This window comes from Musca vetustissima, unplaced genomic scaffold, assembly GCF_032173495.1.
Source record: "Musca vetustissima isolate MV318-11 ecotype Yass unplaced genomic scaffold, APGP_CSIRO_Mvet_v1 utg34763, whole genome shotgun sequence".
Taxonomy (NCBI): Eukaryota; Metazoa; Arthropoda; class Insecta; order Diptera; family Muscidae; genus Musca; species Musca vetustissima.
This window is the reverse complement of record NW_026879410.1, coordinates 170,717-185,641: the sequence shown is the minus strand read 5'-3', so window position 1 is coordinate 185,641 and position 14,925 is coordinate 170,717.

Here is a 14,925-nt window from a genome sequence, read left to right as displayed (position 1 = left end):
TTTATAAATCTAATTAAAGAAATTTATATATTAAACATTTAATATAATTTTGATATAGAACAATTTTAAAAAATATTTTCATTGATGGCTACTTACGTCATGGACACATTGAACATTGTTCTGAAATGTGTTTTTTTTTTTTTAACAACTGAGTAAAACTATAAAATTATTCTAGATGTGATAAGGCCGAATTATTGCTATAACGCAGGTGATTAAACACGCACACTATTTTTTTAACAGGTACTTCTTAACACACCTGCAAAGATTTGGCTAAATGCAGAAATCTTTCAAAACAACTTGCCCTGCCCCCTTTTTTTGGTTTGCGGAAATCAAATTCGAATGGTTATTGCGTAAAACACAAGAACGTATTGTGTTGCTACGGCTATAATGTTTCGTCATTTCACTGCTTTACTAATCCACGGTCTGGTAAAAAACAATACTAGACGTTCAAAGTACGTTAGAAATCAACCAAAAATTTCGAATCTTTTTTTTTTCGAAAATGATAAGGCTGTTGGGGAACCCGAAAAGTGAAAAAGTGAACAACAAAATGCCAAAATAAAAAAATTTAAAATTTTAATTTTTTGTATTTAGTACGAACATGTGATTTGATTTTAGGTTCCTGGTTATGCTGAGTAGTGGCGATTTTTTCTGCGATGTTAGTGATATGATTTCAGGTTGTTTTTCTGTTTTAACACTAGTCAACAGAAAAATGTTATTATATGTAGGGAAATTGTTTGTATCTGTCATTTGGTCTGGTGTTGAAGATTTTTCCAAGGTCTATAAATAAGGTCGTCCGGGGAAACCAGCTGGAACACAGCTGCCTCTTAACATTGCTGTAAAATTTATGGATAACAGCTGCCTCTTAACTTTTCTGTAAAAATTTATTTATTGTGAATTGACTTTCATGATGAAAACGTAAACGTGGATATCAGCTGCCTCTTAACTTTGCTGTCTAAATCCATTATTGTGAATTGATTTTCATGATGAAAACGTAAACAAAAGCCATGAGAAATAACAGCTGACTTTCACTAGCTGTGTGACCTTATTAATATATATTAATTAATGATTAATTAATTCATTAGCGAACAAAAGTCAGCTGTTTTTTCTCACGTCTAATGTCAAAAATTTAGACTTTGTTTACGTTTTCATAATGGAAGTCAATTCACAATAATGGCTTTTGACAGTAAACTTGAGCGGCAGCTGATATCCAGCTGGTCTCCTGAATAACCTTATTAATAGACCTTAGGTCTGTTCCTGTACTTAAAAATGGGGTAACATTTTTAAATTCCTAGAAAGGGAAAGTAAAGAAATGATAAAAGAAATGCATTTTATCATAAACAACGTCTGATGTAAATTTAGAATTGCATTAATAAATCATAAATGAAATATGATAATATATTTGACGTATATACAAAGGGAATGACAACTTAAATTATGATTTATAGTAGCCCATTTACATACAGACTTTATATGATATGGATTTATGAAATCCTGAAAATAAATTAGGGCTATTTACACTGGCTTTGAGATCATTATAAATGACAGTCAGCTGATATTTGTCTACAAACATTGACACCTAATTGTTTGCAAAAATAATTCCAAAAAAATTTAAATGGAAAAATAAAGATTTTATTTCAATTTTTTTAAATTAATTTGCTATATTTATTTGACTTAGTTTTTTTTATTTCTTCACATAGGTATTTCCCTTAAATAAATGTCAGCTAAAAATGCACAATCTTTAAATAAGAACAGTTGTAATATTTAGTACTACTTTTTTGGCTGCATTGGTAAATGACTTAAAATTTGATCGGTTTTAAATCCTGATTTTCTATTTGTTGTAAATTTGTAAATCGAGTAACCAAGATCGCGTTTAGACTACCAAATCCACTCAATCTCAAATATCAATTCCATGATGCAATAATAATAGTACGTTTACATTTAATCGGATTTCGTTAACCCAGTGGGTTTCAATTGTCATTTTCTTTGCATATATGTCAAATAAATCATCATAAAGCGGGTTAACCCGGTAAAAAGTTCTAATATATATGCCGTTTAAGGTCGTCCCCTAAGGCCAAATGATTTCACCCGAGCTGTCAAAATGCTTTCAATTTTGATTTAAATGTGTGAAAACGCAAACAAAAAATTTGACAACATGGGGAATTTTAATCCAAAATTGTCGATAACGATTGCTTTGATTGGATCATGGTCAATACATAGCATATAAGTCACGTTAATCTTCTTCACAAATCAAGAGGACAATATTTGAGGTATACGCTATGAAATTGACATTTGAGATCGAAGGGATTTCGTAAATCTAAACGCACTATAATTCCTAGATGTTAAATCTGGTATTCAAATTATGACAATGCCTTCCAAAAATAACCCAGCTTTAATTCGAGGAATTAAATCCTAGCTGGTATAAAGTTGTCAGTCAGCTGATATTTGTTTACTTTATTTTAACATTTATTTATAAGAATTGCTCTCCATCAGGTGAATGTATATTTGTGAATCGAGTAAATAAGAACGCGTTTAGACAACTATAATTTCTACATGCTAAAACTTGTATTAACATGATGACTATGCCATCCAAAAATACTCCAGTTTTAGTTCGAGGAATTAAATCCAAGCTGCTTGGACTAAAAATGATATAAATTTGTCAGTCAGCTGATATTTGTTTACATTTATTTCAGTGGCCATTTATGCGTAAACATGGGAATTATTTCAGGCGAAAGCGTATAAATACGTGTTGTTGGAAAATATAATAAACAAAAAGGTTAATATATCATATTAATTATAATTTATATAAAAAAAAATGATCCAACTTGCAGTCATTTTTCTGTTTGGCAACTATTTTTAACTTTAACGCATTACGATGTTTATCCTAAACAGCTGTCAAGCACAAAGTCTGCTTTTCCACAGGCAAATTTTTATTTGGCAAATACCGAGTTTGTAGGCGAGAGGGGTGCGAGGTAGAAAAACAAAAATTTGCCTGTTCAGAATTTGCCGTACATGCAAATTCTGCTTTGCTCTGTTCGTTGAAAACAATTTTGTTGACATTTCCTTTTGAACCTATTCGCTTTACTGACACACAGCCGGCTTTTGTTTACAAACCTGTTGCTTTAATTTGTGCAAGTGAAATTTAATTTTTAATTTTTGCAATTTATATAATAAAATATATAAAAAATAAATAAAATATTAAAAAAAAAATCTTTAAAATGCAAACACTTTTGACTTTTATTTTCTTTCTTTTGTATTTTGATTCGCAAATTTGGCAAAGAAAAATTTGCTAATGGAAAAGCAAGCGAAAATTTCAAAAGAGAAAACAAAAAATTTGCCAAATAAAAATCTGCCTGTGGAAAAGCAGACTTACAGCGTATTTGGGCTATGGATTTTATCGTCATTGTGCATTATCTCGATTCAATTGCCAAATCTAGTTAAGTCTAGTTCGATTTACCCTTTTTAATCCACTCATTATTATATTAGGGATAATTTCAAATACAACATTGTTTTTGGGCCAAAAAAATTCAACACTTCCCCTCATAGGATTATGTCGAAATTCGTTAATATTTAAAATGGTTGTCTAAAAAAATAATGATTTGATTTATTTCAAAATAATCAAATATTTGACCGATCGAAGAGCATTTCCAATTAGAATGACGAATGTTTTTGCCATCTACGTGGAATTAGAAACGTTTATGTATACGTAAACAAATATCAGCTGACTGGCTTTATATCATTTACAGCAAGGATTTTGTACCTCGATTTATACATTAAAATTTATTTAAGATATTCCTTTCGATATAACAAATCAACGGGATTTTTGAATAGGATTTACTTGAGGTAAACCTTATGGAATTGAGATCGAGTGAATTTTATAGTCTAAACAGGCTTTAAGATGTCATTAAACGATTCACTTAAAAATCGTAAAATGTAAACGTACTTTAACATCACATAGAACACTGGCATTATTTCCGGATTATTGGTCTGTTCCCGTACTGCAAGAATCTACTACTTTTTACTACGATAAGCATTGCCAATTTGGTTCTTTTGGCAAAAGTGATTTTTGGTGCAAAAACAGTGTTGTATTTGAAATTATCCCGATTTTGCACAGGGTTTAAAGCAACTTATAATAAAAAGGGCTATTAGCCTAAAACAGTTGCAAGACCTATTAATAATGTCACCCAGCAAGCGAAGGTCAGCTGTTTTTTTTTTTCTCAAGTCTAATGTCAAACATTTTGACTTTGTTTACGTTAATAGGCCAATTCACAATATTGTGTATATAATATTAATTTTTTTACCTTTTTGTAATGGAAACTATTTGGATTTTGACAGCTGCTGGACTTTATTAATAGGCCTTGTACACCTGTTTTTGTCAAGTTTCATAATGAGGAGACAATTCACAATAACGAATTTTGATAGTAAACTTAAGAGCAACAGATTTCCAGCTAATATTTGTGGCTGGTCTTATTAATAGGCCATGAACAGCTGTTTTTCTCAACTATTATAATTCCGAGATGTTAAAACTGGTATTAAAATGATGGCTATGCCTTCCAAAAAATACTCCAGTTTTAATTGGAGAAATTAAATCCTAGCTGTTTAGACTAGCAACTGATTTCCAGCTGATATTTGTGGGTGGTCTTATTAATAGGCCTTGACCTTATTAATTGGTCTTGAACAGCTGTTTTTTTCAACTATCATAAAGCGGCGTACACACTATCATTTTTGACTGTCAACTTTTTTTTATCGATTACTGACTGTCCAACAACCATAAATATTTTTGTGGTTGCCTGATGAATGACAAACATGTGAGGCCACACTATCAAACAAGCAACATTTGGGCAAGAGTGTCATTCAAAAATGCTAGTGTGTACACTGCATAATGGGAAGGCAATTCACAATAACGAATTGTGTCGGCGAACTTGAGAACAGCTGATTTTAAGCTGATAGTTGATATAATTGAGCAATAACAATTAGTATCTCTATGAAAGAGACAATAATTTTTGAGAATATTTTCTGCCTATAGGTGGTAAATGGTACCAGTTTTAGAAGTTTTAAAATAAAATTTTTTAAAGCATGTTTCAAATATCAATTCAATAGATTCAAATTTATTAGACATATATGCTGTGACTCATAAAAAAATTTTGTTTTACCAAAAAATCTCAAATGAAATTATCGCCCACAAAAATAATTAGTAACATAATTATCACCCACATGAAAACATAGATTGTAATCAAAGTTATGCTCACTTGTGGCGTGAACACATTTTATGATATAATTATTGAACTATTAGTGATTGTTTTTTTCCGCTACTTATCAGGTTTTTTTTGGCGCCAAGTGTCAAACTTTATAAGGCTATTAGGGCGATACAGATTATTTTCGGTAGACTTTAAATAAAGTGATTTATGACAGTGGGGAGAGGACTTTAAACGGCCACAATTATAAACACAAAAAAATAAAAGAAAATTAAAAAAGAGATTTATTTTATTGTTACCATGGGTTAAATCATTCTTTATTTTAATATGAAAAGGGCTATAGACTTAATCTCATATATATATATATGACTAAAAATAAATATAATTTATAATCTATTTATATAAAATTCAGAAAAAAGGTCATCTTCTTTATTTATATTAATGCTATATATAGAAAGAAGTTAATTTATTTATATATTAATAAAAATAAAATACATAGGTATATATATATATATATATATATATATATCGTTTTTAAGTCATTGTCATTTGCCAGACAGATTGGTGCTATCATCCTCATCATTCGGGGGTCACATGCATAGTAAGCCAATGTTCTTTTATTTGGTCTTCGGAAAAAAATATAAACAAAAATATTATCAGGAATTTCATATAGTATATATTGTGAAAAATATATACGATATTTATATTTCAAACATATATATAAATTGTCGATGTGTTTATTTTTAAGGTTATTACTGAACTCTGTGACTTACTTTTTTTTCAATTTGTTTTCTTTGCCTATTATAATACCAGTAAAAACAGAATCGATTAAAACTGAATACAATGTGTCAACAACATTCTCGAATAACAAACATTTCTATATGTTAATATTTAACGAAAGCAAAAAACAAAAAAATAATAGTAGTAAAATAATTAAACAAGGCCATTTTGTGTTTAAATATAAGAACTATGAGCAATAATAGTTAGAAAAATATGATGTTGGTTCAAAAGGGGTGAAAAAATGACATAGCTATTCATGAAAAAATAATCTGAAATACTATACCTTTTATTTTTAATTTTTATTAAAAAAAATCAATACAAAACAAATAAAATATATAATTTATTTCGAACAATATTTATAAATTTTTAATTTATTTTTTATTTATTTAATTATTTATAGTTATTTTGTTAATTATTTGTATTTATTTTGTTAATTATTTTTTTGTTTATTTCGTTAATTATTTATAGTTCTTTATTTAATTATGACAATTTCAATTTTCTCTACAATTATTAACGAACACAATGAAATACAACCCTTCATGTAGCAACACTGGCGCCATCTTGCTGTGCATAGTGATAAACATCCCATGTATACAGTGTACACACGGCCTAACGGCCAGTGGCCGTTGTGACTAAATAAGTCATAACAAATAAAGGAACAAACGTATGTAAACAATTTATTTAACAGAAAAAAAAACAAATAAATTAAATTCTAGTGCATGAAAATACACAAAAATGACAGTCCACACCAATACAATTACACTTTATCAATATAAATATATTTTCAGAGCAAATAAAAGGTTTTTATGAATAAAAATGTAAAATTTCTTGTTTTTCTTCATAAAAAATATATTATAAAAAATTAATTAAAAAACTAAATATAGTGGTTGAAAAAATTAATAAAAAAAAATTAAATATGGTCGTTGAAGAAATTAATTAAATATGGTCCTGGAAAAAAAAATAATTTAAAAAATACACGACTTATATGGAGCTCGTTAAAAAAAATTAATTAAAAAATTTCATGCCATGTCTACCTATGCTATATTCAATTTCAATCAAATTTACGGAAATCGATTTATTTCAAACTTGATATACGCGACTCAGGAAGAAGCATCGGAAGAAAATATATATGGGAGCTATATCTAAACCTGAACCGATTTTCACAAAACTTAGCACACTTCATTCCATACTCATTTCAGAACGTTATGTTAAATTTCGTGCAAATCGAAAGATATATAGGGACCTTTTACATTAAATCGGACGAAAATATATATGGGAGCTATATCTAAATCTGAACCGATTTTCACGAAACTTGGCAGACTTCACTCCAGGTTCAATTCAGTACGCTATGGCAAATTTCGTGCAAATCGACAGATATATAGGGACTTTGGCGCACCATTTATCTAAAATCGGACGAAAATATATATGGGAGCTATATCTAAATCTTAACCGATTTTCATGAAACTTGGCGGACGTTATTCTGGGCTCAATTCAGTACGCTGTGCCAAATTTTGTGCAAATCGAAAGATATTTAGAGACTTTGGTGCACCATTTACCGTAAATCGAACGAAAATATATATGGGAGATATATCTAATTCTCATCCGATTTTCACGAAACTTAGCACACATCATTCTAGGCTTAATTCAGTACGCTGTGCCAAATTTCATACAAATCGAAAGATATATAGGGTCTTTGGTGCACCATTAACATAAAATCGGACAAAAATAAAAATGGGAGCTATATCTAAATATGAACCGATTTTCACGAAACTTAGCACACATCATTCTAGGCTTAATTCAGTACGCTGTGCCAATTTTCGTGCAAATCGAGAGGTATATAGGGACTTTGGTGCACCGTTTACCTTAAATCGGAGGAAAATATATATGGGAGCTATATCGAAATCTGAATCGATTTTTTCCCAATTTCATAGGGTTCATCCTTGGGCCAAATAAGTGACCTATGCCAAATTTCATCCAAATCGGATCATAAATGCGACCTGTACTTTGTTCACAAAAATACATGGACGGACAGACAGACGGACGGACGGACATGCGTAAATCGACTCAGAAAGTGATTCTATGCTTATTCACAAGGGAACCATGGGTCTATCTCGATTCCTTGAAAAAAAATTATTTAAAAAATCCATGCCTTGAAGAAAAAATTATTTAAAAACCACGCCTTGAAAAAAATTATTTAAAAAATCCATGCCTTAAATAAATTTATTTAAAAAATCCACGCCTTGAAAAAAATTTATATAAAAAATCCACTCCTTGAAAAAAAATTTATTTAAAAAATCCACGCCTTGAAAAAAATTTATTTAAACAAATCACGCATTGAAAAAAAATTATTTAAAAAATTCATGGCATGAAAAAAATTAATTTAAAAAATCCACGCCTTGAAAAAAATTTATTTAAAAGATCCACGTCTTGAAAAAAAAATTTATTTTTTTAAAAATCACGCCTTAAAAAATTAATTTAAAAAAATCCACGCCTCAAAAAAAACATTTAAAAAAAATCCATGTCTTGAAAAAAATTTATTTAAAAAATCCACGACATGAAAAAAATTGTTTTTAAAAATTCCACGCCTTAAAAAAATTGTATGTATGTAAAAATCCAATTATTGGTTGAAAATAAATTTCAGATAATGAATTTCCTGAAATCATTGATGTAAAATTTTATACAAATTACGAAACTCAATTAAAATTAAATAGAGCATATCAGGCACACTGTGTGTGATAATGACCAATATTTTTTATTCCCTTAAACGGAATCATTAAAAACTTTTTATTTAAAAATAAATTTTAAAGTGAATAAATATATATATTTTTTAATTTATTGAATTGTGATGATGCAATAACATGTGAAATTAAACAACCAATCTGAATTTCACAAATGAAAGTATTTATGTAATATGTATGTTGATACGTTTGTCTGGTCGCAGGTGGCATACAGGTTCAAACGCCACTGGGTGGGGACTAACTTTTCCTTGTCTTCATTCCGGCGAAAATTAAAAACATGCCATCAATGTGTTTTGATCCCAATAAAATATCCTCCTCGTTATTATTTTCTTTAATGAATGACGTTCAATTTGTCATTTGTCGGGCGGGTTGTTTCTATTGTTTTTGTGGCGTCCATTAAAGAGCCAGTGACCACATTAACTAACCTTACCCACATTTTACTGCGTCAAGTACGACAAAAAACAATATTTATCCAATTTGTAAAAGTGAAACATGTCAATGACATTTTTTTCCGAACTGCTTTTGCTTTTCAAATTCCACCTTCAGCGTAATGGATTTTTCATTCGCATTTCTTTCGATTTTTTTTTGTTTGACAATTTTGTAATTGTTTTTTTTTTTCAAATAAACCTTGAAGATAATGTGTGTATTGTTGGGCAGAGGTCAGTTGTGGTATGCTAGAATATAGCGGGGACAGATTTAATGGGTTTCTTAGAATGATGAGTTTAAATGGCAGAGAGAAAGGCATAACAGTTGGTGTAATCAAATAATACATGGATTTTTTTTACTTATAAAGCGTTACTTTTTTAAATAAAATTTTTTCAAGGCGTGGATTTTTTAAATTAATTTTTTTCAAGGCTTGGATTTTTTAAATAATTTTTTTTCAAGGCTTGGATTTTTAAATAAATTTTTTTTTAAATAAATTTTTTTTAAGGCTCGAATTTTTTAAATAATTTTTATTCAAGGCGTGGATTTTTTAAATACTTTTTTTTCTAGGCGTGGATTTTTTAAATCCAATTTTTTTCAAGGCGTGGATTTTTTAAATAAATTTTTTTTTCAAGGCGTGAATTTTTTAAATAATTTTTTTTTCAAGGCGTGAATTTTCCAAATTTTTTTTTTTTTAATCTTGGATTTTTTATTAAAATTTTTTTCAAGGCGTGGATTTTTTAAATACAATTTTTTAAGGCGTGGATTTTTTAAATACAAATTTTTAAGGCGTGGATTTTTTAAATACAATTTTTTAAGGCGTGGATTTTTTAAATACAATTTTTTAAGGCGTGGATTTTTTAAATACAATTTTTTTTCAAGGCGTATATATCATTCGATTTTTTAAATACAATTTTGTCCCTATATATCTTTCGATTTGCACGAAATTTGGTATAGCGTAATGAATTAGGTCTAGAATGATGTGTGTTAAGTTTCTTGAAAATCGGTTGCGATTTAGATATAACTCCCATATATATTTTCTTCCGATTTTATGTAAATGGTACACCAAAGTCCCTATATATCTTTCGATTTGCACGAAATTTGGTATATCTATATATCATTCGATTTGCACGAAATGTGGCACAGCGTACTGAATAAAGTCTAGAATGATGTGTGCTAAGTTTCGTGAAAATCGGTTCAGATTTAGATATAGCACCGGTATATAGTTTCGTCCGATTTTCAGTAAATGGTGTACCAATGTCCCTATTTATCGTTCGATTTGCACGAAATTTGGCATAGCGTACTGAATAAAGTCTAGAATAATGTATGTCAAGTTTCGTGAAAATCAGGCCAAATTTAGATATAGCTCCCATATATATTATCGTCCGATTTTATGTAAGTGGTGCACCAATGTCCCCATATATCTTTCGATTTGCACGAAATTCGGCATAACGTACTGAATTGAGCCTAGAGTGATGTCTGCTAAATTTCGTGAAAATCGGTCCAGATTTAGATATAGCTCCCATATATATATTCGTCCGATATAGGCACAAAAGTCCCTATATATCTTTCGATTTGCATGAAATTTTGCACAGAGTAATGAATAGGGTCTAGAATGATGTGTGTTAAGTTTCGTGAAAATCGGTTCCGATTTAGATATAGCTCCCATATAGAATTTTGTCCGATTTAATGTAAGTGGTGCTCCAAAGTCCCTATATATCATTCGATTTGGACAAAATTTGGCACAGAGTAATGAATAGGGTCTAGAATGATGTGTGTTAAGTTTCGTGAAAATCGGTTCTGATTTAGATATAGCTCCCATATGCAGCCATAGCTTCCTATACTATAATAATGCTACTGATGTGAAAAACGCAGCGTATAGGGCAACCCTGCGGACAGTAGCAACACGTAATGCGATTTTAGACGTATTGAGCTGCAGCGACTACGTTGGCTAGGTAGGTCATGTTGTGAGAATGGATGAAGATGCCCCAGCCCAGAAGGCATATAAAAACGAACCAGCTGATGGTTCACGCAAAAGGAAGACAACAGAAGTGGAAAGACAACATTGCCGAATATGGTCTTTCAAATTGGAAAAACTGAGCAAAAGACCGACGCGCCTGAAAATCTTTTTTAAGCTCGGCTTATTGAACGCAAAGTCTGTCACAAGCCAGTTAAGTAATATAAGGCGTGAGGATGTTTAAAAAATATTTTTTTTCGATATTCTATACCCTGTTTTATTTATGCTAATATTCCCCTTTTCCATGTCATGTTCTATTTATGCTAATATCCCCCTTTGTTCTTCGAATTTAAAAGAAAAATAAATACCTGCCCAATTTTTTCAACCTAACCTACAATTATCATAATCAATTTTCTGCATCATCCCTAAAAAAAATATCTTCAAAAAGAGAAACAGAACACCTTAGATGATAACAAAAGCCTGTTGCTAGATTCATCCTGTTGCAGCATGTCGCACACAACAACAACAAAAACAAAAAAATACCCATGCAACAAACAGTCTGTTGCCATTCATTGTGATTTCCTTTAATGAACAGCTGTTCGAGAGTGCGCGCCATTTTTTCACCTGCCTGCTGTTACTCACATTCGAATACATTTTGTTGTTGTTGTTTTTCCCATTTTTTGCATTATCAATGAACCGGATTTATTATCTATTCTTTGTAGAGAGAAATCCTAACACATCTCCTGTTAGACAATATGAATATGAACTGTAATCATATGCTTTGATGCTGAAGAAGACAGACTACGCTCAGTGGGAAAAAAATGTACAGCTGATAAGTGAGGTAAAAAAATGAAATAATTACCTTGGTTTACACAGAGAAAAATAGTTTTATGATTTTGATTATTAATTTATATACGATCAATTAATTTTAAATTTAGACAATATGAACTGTAATCAAATGTGTTGAAGAATTCTATGCTCTGTGGCAAAAATTTACAGCTGATAGGCTAGGTAAAAATCAGTAAGGAAAGTAGTAAAGTCGGACTGGGCCGACTATATGATACCCTTCACCACATTGGGTATATCCCACATAGTCTCCTAACAGACGTAGCCGTTTCGAAAGAACATTGACATGAAATTGAATGAACTTTGGTGCACCATTTCTATTAAATCGGATGAAAATGTATATGGGAGCTATATTTAAACCTGAACCGATTTTCACGAAACTTAGCATACATCATTATAGACTCAATTCATTACCCTATGTCAAATTTCGTGCAAATCGAAAGATTTTTAGGGACTTTGGCTCACCATTTACCTTAAATCGGACGAAAATATATATGGGAGCTATATCTAAATCTCAACCGATTTTCACCAAACTGGGCAGACATCACTATAGGCTCAATTTAGTACGTTATGCCAAATTTCGTGCATATCAAAAGATATATAGGGACTTTGGTGCTCTATTTACTTAAAATCAGAGGAAAATATATATGGGAGCTATATCTAAATCTTGACCGATTTTCACGAAATTTAACACACATCATTTTAGACTTAATTCAGTATCCCATGCCAAATTTCGTGCATATCGCAAGATATTTAGGGACTTTGGCGCACCATTTACATCGGACGAAAATATATATGGAAGCTATATCGAAATCTGAACCGATTTTCACGAAACATAGCACACATCATTCTGACCTTAATTCAGTATGCTATGCCAAATTTCGTGCAAATCGAAAGATATTTAGGGACATTGGCGCACCATTTACCTTAAATCGAATGAAAATATATATGGGAGCTATATCTAAATCTTGACCGATTTTCACGAAACTTGGCAGACATCACTCTAGGCCCAATTCAGTACGTTATGCCGAATTTCGTGCAAGTCGAAAAATATATGGGGACTTTGGTGCTCTATTTACTTAAAATCGGACAAAATATGTATGGGAGCTATATCTAAATCTTGACCGATTTTCACGAAACTTCGCAGACATCATTCTAGGCTCAATTCAGTATGTTATGCCAAATTTCGTGCAAATTGAAGAATATATAGGGACTTTGGTGCACCATTTACATAAAATCGGACGAAAATATATATGGGAGCTATATCGAAATCTTGAACGATTTTCACCAAACTTGGCATCATCACTCTAATCTCAATTCAGTACGTTATGCCAAATTTCGTGCAAATTGAAGAATATATAGGGACTTTGGTGCACCATTTACATTAAATCGGACGAAAATATATATGGGAGCTATATCTAAACTTGAACCGATATGCACGAAACTTCACGTACGTCATTCTAGGCCTTATTCAGTAAGCTATGCCAAATTTCGTGTAAATCGAAAGCTATATAGGGACCTAGGTGCACCATTTACCTTAAATCGGACGAAATTATATATAGGAGCTATATCGAAATCTGAACCGATTTTCATGAAAATTAGCACATATTATTATAGACTCAATTCAGTACGCTATGCCAAATTTCGTACATATCGAAAGATATTTAGGGACTTTGGCACACCATTTACATTAAATCGGACCAAAATATATATGGGAGTAATATCTTAATCTGAACCGATTTTTACGAAACTTAGCACACATCATTCTGGACTTGATTCAGTATGCTATGCCAAATTTCGTGCAAATCGAAAGATATTTAGGGACTTTGGAAGAAAGTTCGGAAGAAAATATATATGGGAGCTATATATATATCTTGTCCGATTTTCACGAAACTTAGCACACATCATTCCAGACTCAATTCAGTACGTTATGCTAAATTTCGTGCGAATCGAAAGATATATAGGGGCTTTGGTGCCTATATCGGATGAAATTATATATGGGAGCTATATTTAAATCTGAACCGATTTTCACGAAACTTAACACACATCATTCTGGACTTAATTTAGTGTGCTGTGCCAAATTTCGTGCAAATCGAAAGATATTTAGGGACTTTGGCGTACCATTTACCTTAAATCGGAAGAAAATATATATGGGAGCTATATCGAAATCTTGAACGATTTTCACCAAACTTGGCAGACATCACTCTAATCTCAATTCAGTACGTTATGCCAAATTTCGTGCAAATTGAAGAATATATAGGGACTTTGGTGCACCATTTACATTAAATCGGACGAAAATATATATGGGAGCTATATCTAAACTTGAACCGATATGCACGAAACTTCACGTACGTCATTCTAGGCCTTATTCAGTAAGCTATGCCAAATTTCGTGTAAATCGAAAGCTATATAGGGACCTAGGTGCACCATTTACCTTAAATCGGACGAAAATATATAAGGGAGCTATATCTAAATCTGAACTGATTTCCACGAAACTTAGCACACATCATTCTAGACTTAATTTAGTGTGCTATGCCAAATTTCGTACAAATCGAAATATATATAGGGTCTTTTGTTCACCATATACCTTAAATCGGACGAAAATATATATGGGAGCTATATCTAAATCTGAACTGATTTCCACGAAACTTAGAACACATCATTCTGGAGTAAATTCAGTATGCTATGCCCAATTTCGTGCAAATCGGAAGATATTTAGGGACTTTGGTGCACCATTTACATTAAATCGGACGAAAATATATAAGGGAGCTATATCTAAATCTGAACTGATTTCCACGAAACATAGCACACATCATTCCAGACTTAATTCAATACGTTGTGCCAAATTTCGTGCATATCGAAAGATTTTTAGGGACTTTGGCGCACCATTTACCTTAAATCGGATGAAAATATATATGGGAGCTATATCTAAACATGAACCGATATGCACGAAACTTAACACACATCATTCTGAACTTAATTCAGTATG